At 44.0% G+C, this 15,561-nt stretch overlaps 1 protein-coding gene across 1 annotated transcript in view; it reads left to right on the top strand.

Annotated features, from left to right (window-relative positions):
* LOC107376156 (ras-related protein Rab-26) overlaps window positions 1-15,561 on the top strand; it is a 118,698-nt gene that overhangs the window by 3,861 nt on the left and 99,276 nt on the right. The window lies entirely within an intron of this gene.

The following is a 15,561-nucleotide window of genomic DNA, read 5'->3' as shown; positions in this document are numbered from 1 at the left end:
TGCGATGGACTGGCTCTCTGTCCAGGGTGTACCCCGCCTGATTGCCCGTTGACCGCTGGAGATAGGCACCCCCCCCACCACCACCACCACCACCCTGCGTGGACAAAGCGGGTTCAGAAAATGGATGGATGGATCCTGTTGAAAATGACATTATTCACAGTCCAGTCTGGGAGCCAATCGGCTGCAGAATAATGACCCAGCCTCTGGAGCACTTGGCCAGTATTTCTGAGCTGCTGGTGAAGACAGCAGGAATCTGCATGATAGATGCGAACTATGACGTCCTGTTCACCTTGCATGTATGCTCATTGGTTGAATGTGGATTTTAAAAGAAGTAAATCATCTAACTTGTTTCTCCAACACATGGAGCATGGTAGGTGTTGCTTCTGCACAAACCATAAAATGGTTTAGAGATGGACTTTCCACTGCCACCAGTTCTTTCAGATTTTTACAGAATCATTTTTTTTCACAAACATATATCTAAATATAATTTAGTGAATGGTCTTAATGAAGTTAATGGTCAAATTTTATTTGACCATCAACTTCAGACTTCAGTGACAACAAGTGGAGTGTGGAGGAGCAATGCCTGATGACACACTTGGGATACTTCGTCCCATCTGCTGGCTCAGGAAACACAAGAAAAAGTTTACGCTATGGCAGGAAAATGCATGCTTGCAGACAAAAATGGGTTTAGGGGTATTTGTCATGAGGAAATTGCAATCATCACACTGTAAAAAGCACAGACAATATATGGAAACTTTGATATCAATCAGCTTTAATGTGATGTTAGGCAACAAAGTAGCACAAACAGCCACTGGAGCAATTTATTAATTACTTGCACGCTTGTGGATTACGCAATCAAAGCCCTTCCTCCCTACACACTTAAATCTACCCAGACATGGTAAATGATAAATTGCCTGTATTTCATATCACCTTCTAGAGTCCTGGAACCCCCCCCCCCCCCCCCCCCCCCCCAAGGCACTTTACAACACAATCAGTCAGTCACCCATCACATTCTCTGGTGGGGATGAGCTTCACTGTAGCCACAGTGGCCCTGGGGCACACTGACAGAGGCGAGTCTGCAGTACACAGGCGCCACCGGTCCCTCCGAACACCTCCAACAGGCAAGGTGTCACGACTTCCACCCCACATCACTCCTCCAACTGGGATTCTTCCTCTTAACTACAACTCCCAGCATCCCTTTCACCATCCATGTCAGCACCTTCAGTCTATATACAGAAGTCTCAATCTGACTCACGAGTTCTCTAACCAACCAGCTCTCTGACTATCTAACTTGACTACTCAGCAAGTCTACTTTCTTTTATTCTGGAGTATCCGCTCGGCCCTCCCTCTGGTCCGGTCCCGCAAATACTCCTAAATCAAACCGCGTGCCTGTTTATTCCCCAAGGACACAACGACAGCGACAGACTGAGCGGGGCTCAAACCTGCAACCTTTTGATCATGGGGAGAGCACTTAACTCCTGTGCCACCATCGTCCACAGCGTATATTTGCGTATATCAGGGGACACCATGAGGGCCAGAAGCTCTTCTATAAAACTTCAATTTTCTAAAATACAGTGTGTGTGTGTGTGTGTGTGTGTGTGTGTGTGTGTGTGTGTGTACTCTACTTAAAAAGAAATGTTGAATGAGAGCTATGAAGAAGAAAAAAATAAAAATACATCAGCATTTTATAGCGCTTTTTAGGACACTCAAAGACGCTTGCATGCACTCTCACATTCACACACTGCTAGTGATGGTAAGCTACTTTGTAGCCACAGCTGCCCTGGGGCGGTCTGACAGAAGAAGAAGAAAAGAAGAAACGATCTTTTCTATAGCGCCTCTCAAGATAAAAATCGCGAGGCTGGTGAAGGTTCAGTCATCCAGGTCACGGTAATCCAAAGAGGTTCAAATAAAGGCAACTGGACTTATTTGGTTTCTTGATGTTTCAATTTTCATCTGAGGAACTTTGTCAACTCTGGCTGGAAAATGTTAGAGTCACACTTGTTAACTGTAGCTTGATGAATAGAAACTATCTACCCATACCCCTCCTCCCTTCCCCTGATGAGTCATTTGCCTCTACTGTGTGGGGGTGGTTGTACTGATTAGATGCAGGGTGTGACCTAGACTGAAACTGTTTGAGGATTAGGTTCAGACATGCAATGTATGTACTAGAGTACTGCGTCCTCCTCACCTAGTTAATGTAGGTTTTTTACATTTGCCATATCTTCTTTTACTCGTCTCTCTACCCATCAATCTTCTTTTTCCAGAATGTGTACTTTGTCATCTTCAACAGTGTGTCCCTTGTCCTGTGGGTGTAAGTGGACTGCAGAGTCTTGACCTGAAGAGGAGGCTCTCCTGTGTTGTGTAGTTGTTTGGTTTGCCATATGTAGCAATCTGGACAGTCCTCGCTGCACTAGACTGCATAAACACTAAACCTCTGTTTGGCTATCTTGTCTTTTGGATGGACCAACTTCAGTCTAACCCCGGCTTTCCACAGGAGCCGTCAGCAGCACGTCATAGCTGCTGATAGGAACCGCTGTGGTCAACAGAACCTTTTCCACTGGAGCCGTCAGCAGCGCGTTACTGCAGCAGCACGTCATAGCTGCTGATAGGAACCGCTGTGGTCAACAGAACCTTTTCCACTGGAGCCGTCAGCAGCGCGTTACTGCAGCAGCACGTCATAGCTGCTGATAGGAACCGCTGTGGTCAACAGAACCTTTTCCACTGGAGCCGTCAGCAGCGCGTTACTGCAGCAGCACGTCATAGCTGCTGATAGGAACCGCTGTGGTCAACAGAACCTTTTCCACTGGAGCCGTCAGCAGCGCGAGTCGGCCGCGTCTCAGGAGCAGCATGTCGCGGCCCTTACGCGCCGGTTCTATTTTCTACGCGCGACGCCTCTGAAACGGGTCAAGTTCGACATTTTTGGGGAAGGAAAGACAGGAAATTGGACGCGGAAACGGAGCGAAGCTACCGAGATTTTCAGAATAAAGAACGTACTGCTTTCCGGTTGCTTTACTTTTAAAAAAGGTTACTAACTGTGCAGCCCCGTGAGAAGTTATCACCTAGCTAGCGGTCTCCTTTGTTTTTCAGGGCCGTATTGGCGATTATAAAACGGACAGAACATAAAACACAAACCTTTTGGAGCCATGTTGTAGTTTTCTCCTGCTTGTTGTTGTGTTTACTGACGAAGTCACTCGTGTGACTTCGTGCTCTGTCGGTGACAGCTGCTCCCCTGCTGCTTCGCGTCTCGTGGGAAGGGCCAAGCAGCAGCTTACGCGAGCAAGACGTGCTGCTGCAGTAACGTGCTGCTGACGGCTCCCGTGGAAACCCGGGGTAAGGGTGTTGTTGAGTTTAAAGTTCACTGAGAGTTTGTGTCTTGAGGGCTATGAGATTGTAATCATTTTTTATTAACCCTCTGGAGGCAGGCGTTGCAACTTACCTACCCGGTTACTCCACATACGTATTTCATGAGCATTTTTTAACTCAGAAGTACCCCTGAAGGACTTAGTTGTTCATCCTTGTATCAAAACTTATTTTGAGTCTGAGAGGGTTAAATGCTGATTTCAGTTTGTTTAATTTGATATAAAAAAAAATAGTAAAAGGTGAAGTTTCTTCATTCTTGATTCAGTAATATTTGGTGGCCGGGTTGAACGGTCTGGCGGACCAGATGTGGCCCGTGAGCCCCCATTTAATGTTCACTGGTGTAGAGAGTTGTTTAGCATCAGTAGGGCCTGAGCTTCATCATGGGTGGGTAGCATGTGTGTACAAGACAGAAATAAAGGCAAAAACACTCACACAAGGGATTTGTGGTCACTTTTTTGATTGTAGTTTTAGTTGTGTTTAAATCACATTAAAACGTTTACATATTCTTGCAGCCAAGGTTCTGCCATTTCTTTAGAGGTACAGCATGATGATACTTATTGATATTTGGAGGCCCTAAGGCCCAAAGAGTTGGGGGGCCGTGCGAAAAGGTCTGGCGGGCCGGATTTGGCCTGCGAGCCACAACTTGCGGACCACTGGCTTACATGCTTATATTCTAAGCATGTAAGAGCACTATAGAGCAATACTAAACTACAGATAAATAATTAAGAGTTTCTTCTTCTCTACCAACGTTTTCTAATGTAGTGTTGGCTTTACGCTTCTCATTTTAGCTACTCACATAATTTTTGCAAATTGCTAGTTTAAATTTGGAATTTGACTAAATCAGCTGAAATGTTTACAACAAAATACAATTTTCTATTCAATTCAATTCAAAAATACTTTATTAATCCCAGAGGGAAATTGATTGCTGTAGTAGCTCAGAATAATAATAATAATCAAGTCATCAAGAGTTATTGTATATTACAACGGCTGTTGGCAGGAAGGATCTCCAGTAGCGGTCAGTGTTGCAGCCAAACTGAAGAAGCCTCTGACTGAAGACACTCTTCCGTTGTCGGACAGTCTTGTGAAGAGAATGCTCAGGGTTGTCCATCATTTTCTTGGTTCTCTGGAGAATCCTTCTTTGCATTATCTCCTCCAGCGGTTCCACAGTCGTCCCCAGAACAGAACCAGCCTTTTTTATTAGGCTGTTGAGCTTTTTAAATCACAAATTCCACCACTGCTGTGTTTTTGTGTGTGTGTTTAATGACAGGATCCAACCGCTGTACCACCTATTGTGTGGGTGTGCTGAGTTCGTGGGTGGAAGAGTAGCAGATCCGTTTCTTCTTTTATTTATGTAACATCTCTTCTGACATTGTGTGGTGCTGACACACATTTAGGCCATTCTTCAGCAAAGGAAGGGACTTTCATCATCCTTCTCTTCCTGGTAAATTTACTACCACTCATATTGTTAACTGCTGGCTCTGCTCTTTTGTCATCGTGGCTCAATAGTTAATTGATGTTTGGTAGAGAGCTGTGTGAGAAGAAAGGTTTTCTTATTATGCTCAATAATAAATAATGCTCATTTTCTGGTTCCATTTTTTTTCCAAGTGAAGTAAAGCTCCCTAAACTTACAAAAATCTCCTGGTCATCCATCAACCTTTGGTGTTCCGAGGGGCATAAAGAGTAGAGGTGTAAACAGATGTGCAATGAGCTCACCTGGTGAGTTCAGAGAAAAGGGTATCGCTGAGAAGGAGAGCATGAGTTTTTGTTTTCACTTTGGAGAACACACTGAGAGAGTGACAGGGACTGATTGTTATTTTTAGGAGCAACAGTTCTGATTGCTTCTGTTGGTTGGAAAGAAAAAGGCAATTTGTTCTGTGTGGGGATTTGATCCGGTTCCCACTTCAAAAAGCTCCCGTGAAAATTTCCACTCTTGTTTATCGTCATCTCATCTCAGTTTAGCTGCAACAAGTTCTCAGGATTACGGAGCCCCTCTGGTGTGATGTCTGGCTCAGAAATGCTGCAAGTCTTTCTGCAGAAGAAGACTTTGAACTGAGATATCAGAAAATCCTCTGTTTGATGTGGATTGAAAAATAAAAATAAAAAACAGACCTATTTGTCATGGTCTGCGTTCTGCGTCTCCCTCATGAGTCTCCTTGTGCTCTCCATCCCCCTCTAGGATCCCCTTATGTGTCTCCTTGTGTTCCTCATGTGTCTCCTTGTCTGCAGCCCTCCAGGTTCTCCCTCCAGGTGCCCCCTCAGGTTCTGTGCTCCTTGTTGTCCCCAGCCCCTTCCAGGTTTCCCTCATGTTTCCCCCTGGTCACTTTATACTTAGTTATCCCACCCAAGTTATTCTAGTCTCCCCATAGATCCCCTCTCTTTGGTCTCTGTTCTCTTTAGTTCCCCAAGCAGAAGATTTAGTGTTTTTTTCTGGTGTCTAGTTTTCAGGTATATTAATTCTCTTATCTTTAGTTCTCTGTATAGTTATTTTTTCCAGTCAGTCTTTTCCTGTTCCTTTCCCATTTAGTTAATTAATCTCTCCTGATCCCTTCAGCTCACACTCCCCACACACCTGCTACCTGTTTCCCTGATTGCTCTCCTCTGTGTATATAACCCTGTCTGTGTCTCTCAGGCCCTGTCCACACGTAGCCGGGGATCTGCCAAAACGTAGATATGTTTCTATGTTTTGGCCTGTCATCCACACGAAAACGGATCTTTTTAAAAACTCCGGCCAAAGTGAAGATCTGCGTTTTCTCCGTTTTGGGTGTCTGCGTGTGGATGGACATAACCGGAGTTTTAAGGTCCGCAACGTCATTTTCCGCAACAAAAAAATGCTGACATCACGTGTGCGACCTGTGTTTACACTAGCTGACATCATGGAAGCCCTCAGAGCTGCGCTCTGTCACTACCCGATCCATCAATTGTCCAAGCGCTTTTTGCTTGTTTGTTTTTGCAAGCGGAAATACTGCTCCTTGCGGAACACCACAGACGAAGGATGAGGTTAAGAACGGGGGGAGTACTGCCGCCTACAGGTCTGGCATGTCCATAACAACGTATTTATCCAGGTACGTGTGGACAGAGTTTGTTTTTAAAACACGGTGGTGTGGATGCAAGTTTTTGGAGGGGCGGATATTCGTTTTTAAAAAACCCCGGCTACGTGTGGACTAGGCCTCAGTGTTGTTGGTTCATTGTCTGTGTCATCGTTGTCTCGCACCCTCTCTAGGTATTAGGAATTTCTCTAGTTCTCTTGTGTTTTTGGATATTCCCAGTGTTGATTTTTGGATTTTTGGGTGTCCACAAAAAAAAAAAACAATAATGAACAAGAGTCTGCTTCTAGACCTGCAGAAAGAGAAGAGCAGAAAAAAATGGGACACACAACAATACATCAGGAGCAAGCTATCACTGCGTCAACGTGATGATGAAATATAAAATCAACATTGTTTAACTGAACAATCACAAGATAATAAATCATAGTGCATTTAGTGGCAACGACAGCCTTGAGACAAGTGTTGAACGTGCCCAAGTCCATACTTTTGAGAGCACCATGTGAGCACCTGTGTGTGTACACGCGCTTGTTTATGTAAGGTTTCTATAGGAGCGTCTAATAGAGAGTGTGAGGGACCACAGATCTGCCCACAAAGATGCGTAGGAGACGGGGGGAGCTCCAAGTCCCAGAGATTCAGGCGCTGCCCCAGAACACAGGAACCCCAAGGGGTCTGCAACCAGAAAGGCCCCCCGTCCCCCTCGAGAGGCGCAGAGGATTGCCCCGGGGGGCCACAACCAGCAGCCGGCAGAGTCCCGGGAGATATCAGCGGCAAGCCCATAGACCCGCCCGCCGCCTCCCACCCCCTAGCCGGCTGAGCCCGGGACCCAGCGACCCGGGACCCAGGGGCGACCACCCCCGCCGGGGACCCAGCAGAGCCCAGGGACCCAGACCCCACCAGGCAGCCACCGGGATTGACCAGGCAGGCGCCAAAGATCTTAAACCCCCTGACCCGGGAGCCACAAACACCCAGGCAGACCAAGCCACCACAGTTGAGTTTCTTCTAAAACTCATTAGTAATTGGCTGGATTTTTTCCTACCGCACCGTTGAGATTGTTCACAGAAGAGAGCAGTCTGCTCTTCAGTTACTTGAGATGTCCTGGTTCGTTCAGTGGTTAAGGCTCGCCATCTCCCTCGTCAGGAAGAAATCCAGTTCTCGTTCCAAGTGAGTGATCATAGGAGTCGGGATCAAACCCAAGGAAAAAAAAAACCCAGCCTGTAAACAACAGGACTGTTAGCAAGTTGGCATCGACCCTTCTCGTCACATCACAGCATAAAGTCTTACAGACTTAAACAAATGCTTCACTCTATTGGCATAGCCAATCATGTTTGGGTTCACAGTTCAACTAACATAACATCAATTTGATTGTCTATTAAAATAATTCTCAGTAGCTCTGGAAATATAATTACATATGACAACAATTGTTCAGCTCAATAGGCTCAGTTAGATTCTATTACTCTACACTATTCGACAAGAAATACATTCATGACAACAAGGATACATTTAGTTGTGTTTCTATACAGCATTGTGACACCTTGTATATCTGTAACACAATAAATAAATAAATAAATAAACAAACAAATAAATAAATAAATAAATAAAATTTTCTATAACAAAATTAAACAAAATATAAATTCTGGTCCTTTGGTCCACCTTTGTAAAATAATTCCTCCCTAATCAGTTAGCTTTTATTTATTTTTATTTATCTATTTTTTTTATTATTAAATGTTTGGTTAAGGGACGCATTGCTAATTCTATGGCGTTAGCTATAACGCCCCTGAGGACCTTGTACATCTAGGCCGTACCACCGTTAACTGGCGGTTTGAGCCGTTAACTCCTATATGCCCTACCACCGTTAACTGGTAGTTTGAGATGTTAACTCCTGGGATCTAACGTCTAGCAGCCCACTGCTGTCACCTCGGTTGCTGTAATTAGCTTTTTGAATTTAATAATTTACTGAATTTAATCTCATTCACTCACCAACGCGCTCCAACGGTTCCCTCCTACAGAGGATTGGTTCACTCTGTCGTCTCCACACAAATCTATAAGAATGGAATTAATTTGATAAGCTATTTAAGTTTCCTTTTTTTTTTTAAGTTGCATCGTTAGCTTTTTCTCTTCTTTTTTCTTTACTCACCGCGTTGGTTCCAAGTTCCTAGCTCTTATTAGAAGGAGTCAAGTCCGCCTCTCCCTCTATCTATGCGGCACCCAAATCAGGGTTCTTCACGGCCTCGACCGTTGTTTTTTTTCTCTCTCTCTCTCTCTCTAACCGCTCAGTCTTTGCTTTCTGTATCTGCGTGCTGCACAGCCGTTTGTCTCTCCTCTCGCTCAGCTGCGTCGCACGGTTTTATTTCGCGGAGGCGGGACTTATTTCTCTCAGCCAATGAAATTTCAGATTCCCACCTGGACCAATAGTATACAGCTTTCCTCTTCTGTTTCTGTTAGTGATGTTCAAGATTCTTGTTTTAACCGATGTTTAATATTAAACTCGTTATTTTAGTTATTCACCCTTCCAATAATTCATTATAAAATTATCTATTAGTTAATTAGATATCTATTAATTAGTATTGTTAATTTCCTTAATTTATATTTTATATTTTATCTAAATTGAGGATGGATCATATTAGTAAGCCAATTAGTTAATACCTCATTAAGGTTCTAGCTTCTGGGTTACATCCTCCCCCATTAAATATCATGCACGTCCCTGTGCATTGTTTCTACGGGGTACACAACTTCTTGAGTAAGAGAGTCAATAAAAGCTTTATTAAGTCCTTGGAAAAGGGACCTAACTACGGTCACTAGTGGATTGCCCAATTGAGAGTAAGTTAGTCTTTGAGGAGGCTGACTACTTCGTTCAGATCTCCTGACATACATCTCTGGTTGCACAGTATCATGCTCATCCGTTTCGGTTTGATTCTCAACTGAGACAGGACGAAGTGAGCTCTCTGTTTCCGACAGAGCTGATGAGCTATTCTCTAAGACTTTGGTCTTTTCCGATGTATGTGTCTGATCGTGTATGATGGGTTCAAAACTTACATCACGTTGCTGCGACTTTAGGACACCATCCAATTGAGGTAGGTTTGTGTTAGTTTCATCCCCCGTTTCTACGTCAGGTAAGTATACTTCGTTTTTTTTTCGTTTTTTCAGGTAAGTATGTTGCTGCTTCTTTCACTCTTTCAGGTAAGAATGTTTCGGTGTTGATGCCTTTGTCAAGTAAGGACAATTCAGCATTTTCATTACCAGCTAAGGTTGGTTCCTTGCGATCCCCTGTGTGTAAGGATAGTGTGTTTTGTTGTTGAATATTATTTACCGGTCCTGAATCTGCTATGAGTTCCCTATTTGGCAAGGTGACCTCTATTTGATAGGATGGTCGGTTTAGCACTTGTGGAAGATCAGAGTAATAAAACTCATCTACCTCTTCGTCAAGTGGCTCATCTGGGTCAGGTTCTAAGGCTGAACTCTGTCTTGTATGAGGTCTGCTAGGTTTCGTAACGCGTTCTGTTTCATTTTCTAATGAAGAGAGAAAACCACAAGGCAGTAAAAGATCTCTGTGGAGTGTTCTGTTGGGTCCTTCTCCGTTCTCTGGTTTTACAGTGTATACTGGCAAGTTTTCCATCTGTTTGAGAACTATATACACTGTTTGCTCCCATTTGTCTGCTAATTTATGCTTTTCTCTTAAGCGAAGATTTCGGACTAAAACACGATCTCCCACACCTAGTGTGGACTCACGAATGTTTCTGTCGAACCGTTCTTTGTTCTTCCTCGCTGTTTTTTGAGAGTTTTTTATGACAATGTCATAACTCTGTTCCAGATGACTCTTCAGTTCTTTAACATACTGAGAATGAGTTATAGAGGGCTTGTTCAAATGCGGTAACCCAAAGGCAATATCTATAGGCAACCGAGGCTGCCTACCGAACATTAGCTCGTAGGGAGAGTATCCCGTCACGTCATTTTTTGTACAATTGTACGAGTGAGTAAGTGGTTTTACAAAATCGCGCCAGTGATGTTTCTCAGTGGCTTGTAAAGTTCCCAACATGCTGAGTAATGTACGATTGTACCGTTCAACGGGGTTGCCACGAGGGTGATAAGGGCTCGTTCTGACTTTACGGATACCAAGTAAAGAACAAAGTTCCTTGATTGTACGTGATTCGAAATCCCGTCCCTGATCACTATGAAGACGCTCAGGAAACCCGTAGTGGACTAAAAAATGTTCCCACAGGTTCTTCGCGACGGTGGTGGCTTTCTGATCTTTGGTTGGGATGGACACTGCATACTTTGTAAAATGGTCTGTAATCACTAAGACATCTTTAGTGTTCTTACTGTCTGGTTCTATGGAGAGAAAATCCATGCAAACTAACTCCATAGGTCTGGTGGTGGTAATACTCACCATTGGAGCAGCTTTGTCAGGGAGGGCCTTCCGACGGATACATCTTTCGCAAGTTTTAACTTTGATTTCGATATCACTAGCCATTCTTGGCCAGTAAAAACGGGACCGAATGAGATCTGTCGTACGTTCAACCCCAAGATGCCCCATATCATCATGTAGGCTTTGCATGACTGTTGAACGTAATGAATCAGGCAAGACTAACTGCAATGATGTCTCTGGTCCTAATTGGCGTCTCCGGTACAGTAAATCATTTTGAAACTCAAACCGTTTCCACTCTCTCAAAAGGTTAAGAACCACCGGGGGTTCTGCAATAGTATCAGTTGGCGGTTTATTGTCAGTCATAAGCAGCTGAATGACTCGGCCAATGGTTGGATCTTTCCTCTGCAAGGAGACAAGGTCAGCATGGTTATACTTGGGCACAGCAAAGAAACTGTCACTATTGTCTTCCAACTGGAATAGGTCTGGAATGGCCGCTGCAGACATGGCAAGTGACTGAACTAAACCACAAGGAGAATCAGTCTCATCCAAGACCATGTGCTTTTGGCATGTTGCCTTCACTGCTTCGGCTTGAAGTTGAAGCTCGACTTCTTTGACAGAGGATAAAAGATGAGATCGGAACTCATCTAGTCGTTGGCATTCCTCAGTGAATTTTGAGTTGTCTTCAGGTTTATCATGCAGCCTCCTAGACAGGCCATCCGCGTCAACGTTCTGTGTACCTGCACGGTATCTGATGTCAAAATTATAGGTGGACAACGCAGCTAGCCAACGATAGCTCGTTGCATCGAGTTTTGCCGTTGTTAAGAGGTAAGTTAACGGATTATTATCAGTAATGACAGTGAATGTGTTCCCATACAAATAGTCATGAAACTTATCTGTTATGGCCCACTTTAAGGCTAGAAACTCCAACTTGTGCGCAGGGTACCTAGTTTCACTAGAGCTTAAACCGCGACTTGCATAAGCGATTACCTGTGTGACACCGTTTTGCACTTGGTATAGCGCTGCACCGAGTCCGGTCGTACTAGCATCTGTGTGTACTAGATATGGGAGTTTTGCGTCAGCGTAGCCAAGAACTGGCGAAGTGGTAAGTTTTTCAATAATAGTTTGAAAGGACTTCTCACAGTCTTGGCTCCAACGATGCCCAAAGGGTTCTTTGGGGTTCAAGTACTTTGATCTACATGGTGGTGTTTTAAAGTTTTTCCGTTTGGGTGGATAACCAGCCGTGAGAGATGTTAGTGGCTTGACAATATTTGAGTAATCTTTAACGAAGCGTCGGTAATAACCGGTAAATCCTAAGAAAGATTGGAGTTCCTTCAAAGTCTGAGGCTTCGGCCATGTTTTGAGTGCTTCCACCTTATCTGGATCGGTTTTTATGCCATCTCGAGATACTATATGTCCAAGATAACGCACAGATGTCTGGAAAAAACGACACTTATCTGGTGATAGCTTGAGTCCGTATTCTCTAAGCCGTTCAAGAACGTGAGAAAGTCTGGTTTCGTGTTCTTCCAAGGAGTTGGAAAAGACGATCAAGTCGTCTAGGAAAACTAACACTTCCTTCAGATTAATGTCCTTCATACACTTTTCCATAACCCGTTGGAAAGTGCTTGGAGCATTTGTTATTCCTTGTGGCATACGGTTAAATTCATAAAACCCAAACGGGCAAACAAAAGCAGTTTTAGGTTTATCCTTTTCACACATCTCTATTTGATAGTAACCTGACTTGAGGTCCATCACAGAAAACCACTGTGATCCAGCGAGAGCAGAAAAGGACTCCTCCAAGTTAGGCAGGGCATATGCGTCGCGAATGGTTTGCAGATTAAGCTTTCTATAGTCTATACATAGACGTACCTCACCATTCTTTTTCCGAACTACCACTATTGGTGAGGCAAATGGAGACTCCGACTCTCTTATTATACCGGTTTCCAAGAGGGCTTCCAAATGTTTTCTCACGGCTTCATAATCATGTGGATGGATCGGCCGAGATTTCTGTTTGAATGGGGTCTCGTCTTTTAAGTTGATGTGATGTCTTATCTGTTGTGTATGACCAAAATCAAGATCGTGGTGCGAAAACACATCGGAGTAAGTGTTAAGTTTGTTGGTGATCCTCCCTTTCCATTCTTCGGACAAGGGCGAAGTACCGAAGTCAAAACTGAGAGGAGGGTTTGAAGGTGAAGTCTGTTGCTGCGAACTACACGCCGCAAGTACTTTCTGATCACTTTTGTCAGGTTCTGGATATGGCATAACACGATCGGCTTTAACTAACTCAGCGATCACACAGTTAGTGGGTAATGTGATGTCATGGTTAGTTTCGTTTCTTAGTACAACAGGTACTTTGTATGGACCATGTGAAGGTAAGGAAATGAGGCAACAGTCTACAATTATACCCCCTGGTAGAGAACCATTGGTGGGTTGTTCAATGAGTGCATAAGGCTCATGCTTGTTTTGGCTGGGTTGCATAAACCCTTCTAGTAACAGTTTTTTATTTGCAGGGAGAACTTCTTGGGTTCTCCCTCGAAGCTTCACCACACCAACTCGTCCATCTTTGCTTTGTTTTTTTCTGACTGCTAAGGCTTTTAGCACGTGTTGGTACCCATAAGAGAGTGCCTTGGAATCAGGTAAGTTATTGGCAGACAATTGCTCATACAAAGGATCGAGTGTGTTTGTGCCAATGAGTAGTGGTGTATCAGAGTTTGAGCTTATATCCGGAACCACTAACGCAAGGGTAGGTAACTCAAGTCCAGACTGATCGAGCTCTTTTGGAAATGTGACACTTATCTCTATGTATCCTAAATAAGGAACTGCTTGACCGTTTGCGCCCTCGACTTCTAACAGATTACTGATGGGTTTAATTGAGAGGTCAGGTAAGTGTTCTTGGTAAAAAGAATTGGCAATGGTGGTTACCTGGGACCCTGAATCCAGTAAACAATTACATTCAACACTGTTAACTGAGACTGTAGCTGTGCATCGCCCACCCACTAATCTTTTGGGAAGTTTTGGCACTGAATGAGCATGAACTGGCTTGCAAAAAAGTCTCTCTGTCCTTTCCTTAGAGGGACTTGGTTCTACTTTAGCACCTATCTGTCCCACGATAGGAGCTTCTACCGGTTTAAAGGAGGAGACTGAGCAATTGGCTTTGACATCTCCCACTCGCGCTGCTTCTGTCTAAGAGCAAGTCTTTTAGTTGCAACTAGTGCTGGATTTGGCTCGTTGCTACAGCTAGAAGCTATGTGCCCATCTTCTCCGCACTTAAAACAGTATCCAGGCTTTGGTCTGGGCACCACTGCTGTTATCTGCTGAATCTGTTTGGGCTCATCTGGAATTTTAGTCCCCACACGGGGTTTTGACTCTTTTTGAGTTTTCTTTGCCTTTTTATCTGTGTTGTTAACCTTAAGCTGTGCAATTTGGCTCCTGAGCTCAGCGATTTGTTTGCGTAAGTCATCACAGTTATCATCTATTTCCAGTTCACAAGTGTTTTTACTCTGAGAGCATGTTGTTTGCACATTTGAATACACTCTAGTTCGTTGTGCCCCTAAGTGTTGTTTCATGCGTGCTGCTTTAGTAGCCTGTTTGTCTTCTTCAGTGCGCAGTTTGAGGAGAAGTGCTGTAAAATGAGGCGGGTTGTCTTTCTTTTGTTCGAGTTGCAGGTTTGAAATCAGCGAGCTGTCCCAACAGCCTCTGCAAAACTGCTTGAGCAGCTGCTGGTCGGCGTCACTGGAGGAAATTCCATTCCTCTGAATAACTAGGTTTAACAAGGTGTATAACCTCTGAAAGTAATCGGAAGGTTTTTCACCACTGTCCTGGTTTGTGTTTAAGAAGCGAGCAAAGAGCTCGTCGCCGTCTTCGACAGCTGCGTAAGCTGAATCGAGATGTTCAAGGTACGTTTCCGGGTCGGATTTTGGACTAAGAGCTTTAACGATGCTCGCTGCTGGGGCTGACAGACTCTCCACGATTCTTCGTACAATTTGGGACTTGGTGAGTGAAGGATCATTTATGCATAACACTACACTACTACGCCAAGTATCATAGTCAGTTTCAAAAGAAGGGTGTGGAACTCGCCCTGAGAACGGTTTTAGTCTGTATTGTGAAGTAGGCGGAGGGATAACCTCACTGCTTTTAACAATGTGTTCCACAATAACTCGCTGAACCTCAGGTGTGTTTAAAAGATTTGGTGGAATGCAAGGGTTTTGTTTTCCAGTCTCTGTAGGTGGACAATTGTCCTTTGAGTTGTTCATATAGTTAACTTCTGGTGTTAAAGGCAGGGAATATGTAACTTGGTCACTATGGAGCATTGGCTCTGGTTCAGTGACTGGTTCAGATGCATGGGTATCCCTTCCTAAAGATTCCCCAATTTTTGCCAGTTCCTCCATTAGAAGGTCTTTAAATGATTGATTGCTACGCGCAGCTATGTCCCTGAGCTCTGACAGATAGGCATCAGTGGCAGATGTGCTAGTTTCTAGACTGTACGCGCTGGCTAGGTCTTGAATATGAAAGAAAACATCTGGGTTCCTAGTACAAGGTTTGTCATAGGGTAAACATTGTTTCTTTAATTCCTTAACAGTGGCTTCATGTTGAAACTCCACAATAATCTGATCACAGTTTGGTAACTTAATGCGCCTGTTAACTAGTCCGAATCCTTCCATAAACCCAAAGACTTCGTTATCAAGGTCTGTATCAGTTAACCCACTGATTAAAACAGCATTTGAAACTTTGACCTTTTCTGTTTTTACAACTTCCATTTTAAAACACTCAAAAGTACCAATAATGCCAAAATGGCAA

Source organism: Nothobranchius furzeri, chromosome 12 (assembly GCF_043380555.1).
Source record: "Nothobranchius furzeri strain GRZ-AD chromosome 12, NfurGRZ-RIMD1, whole genome shotgun sequence".
In the NCBI taxonomy this organism is placed as follows: domain Eukaryota; kingdom Metazoa; phylum Chordata; class Actinopteri; order Cyprinodontiformes; family Nothobranchiidae; genus Nothobranchius; species Nothobranchius furzeri.
The sequence above is the reverse complement of the archived record's forward strand: the minus strand, read 5'-3'. Positions and strand labels throughout refer to the sequence as shown.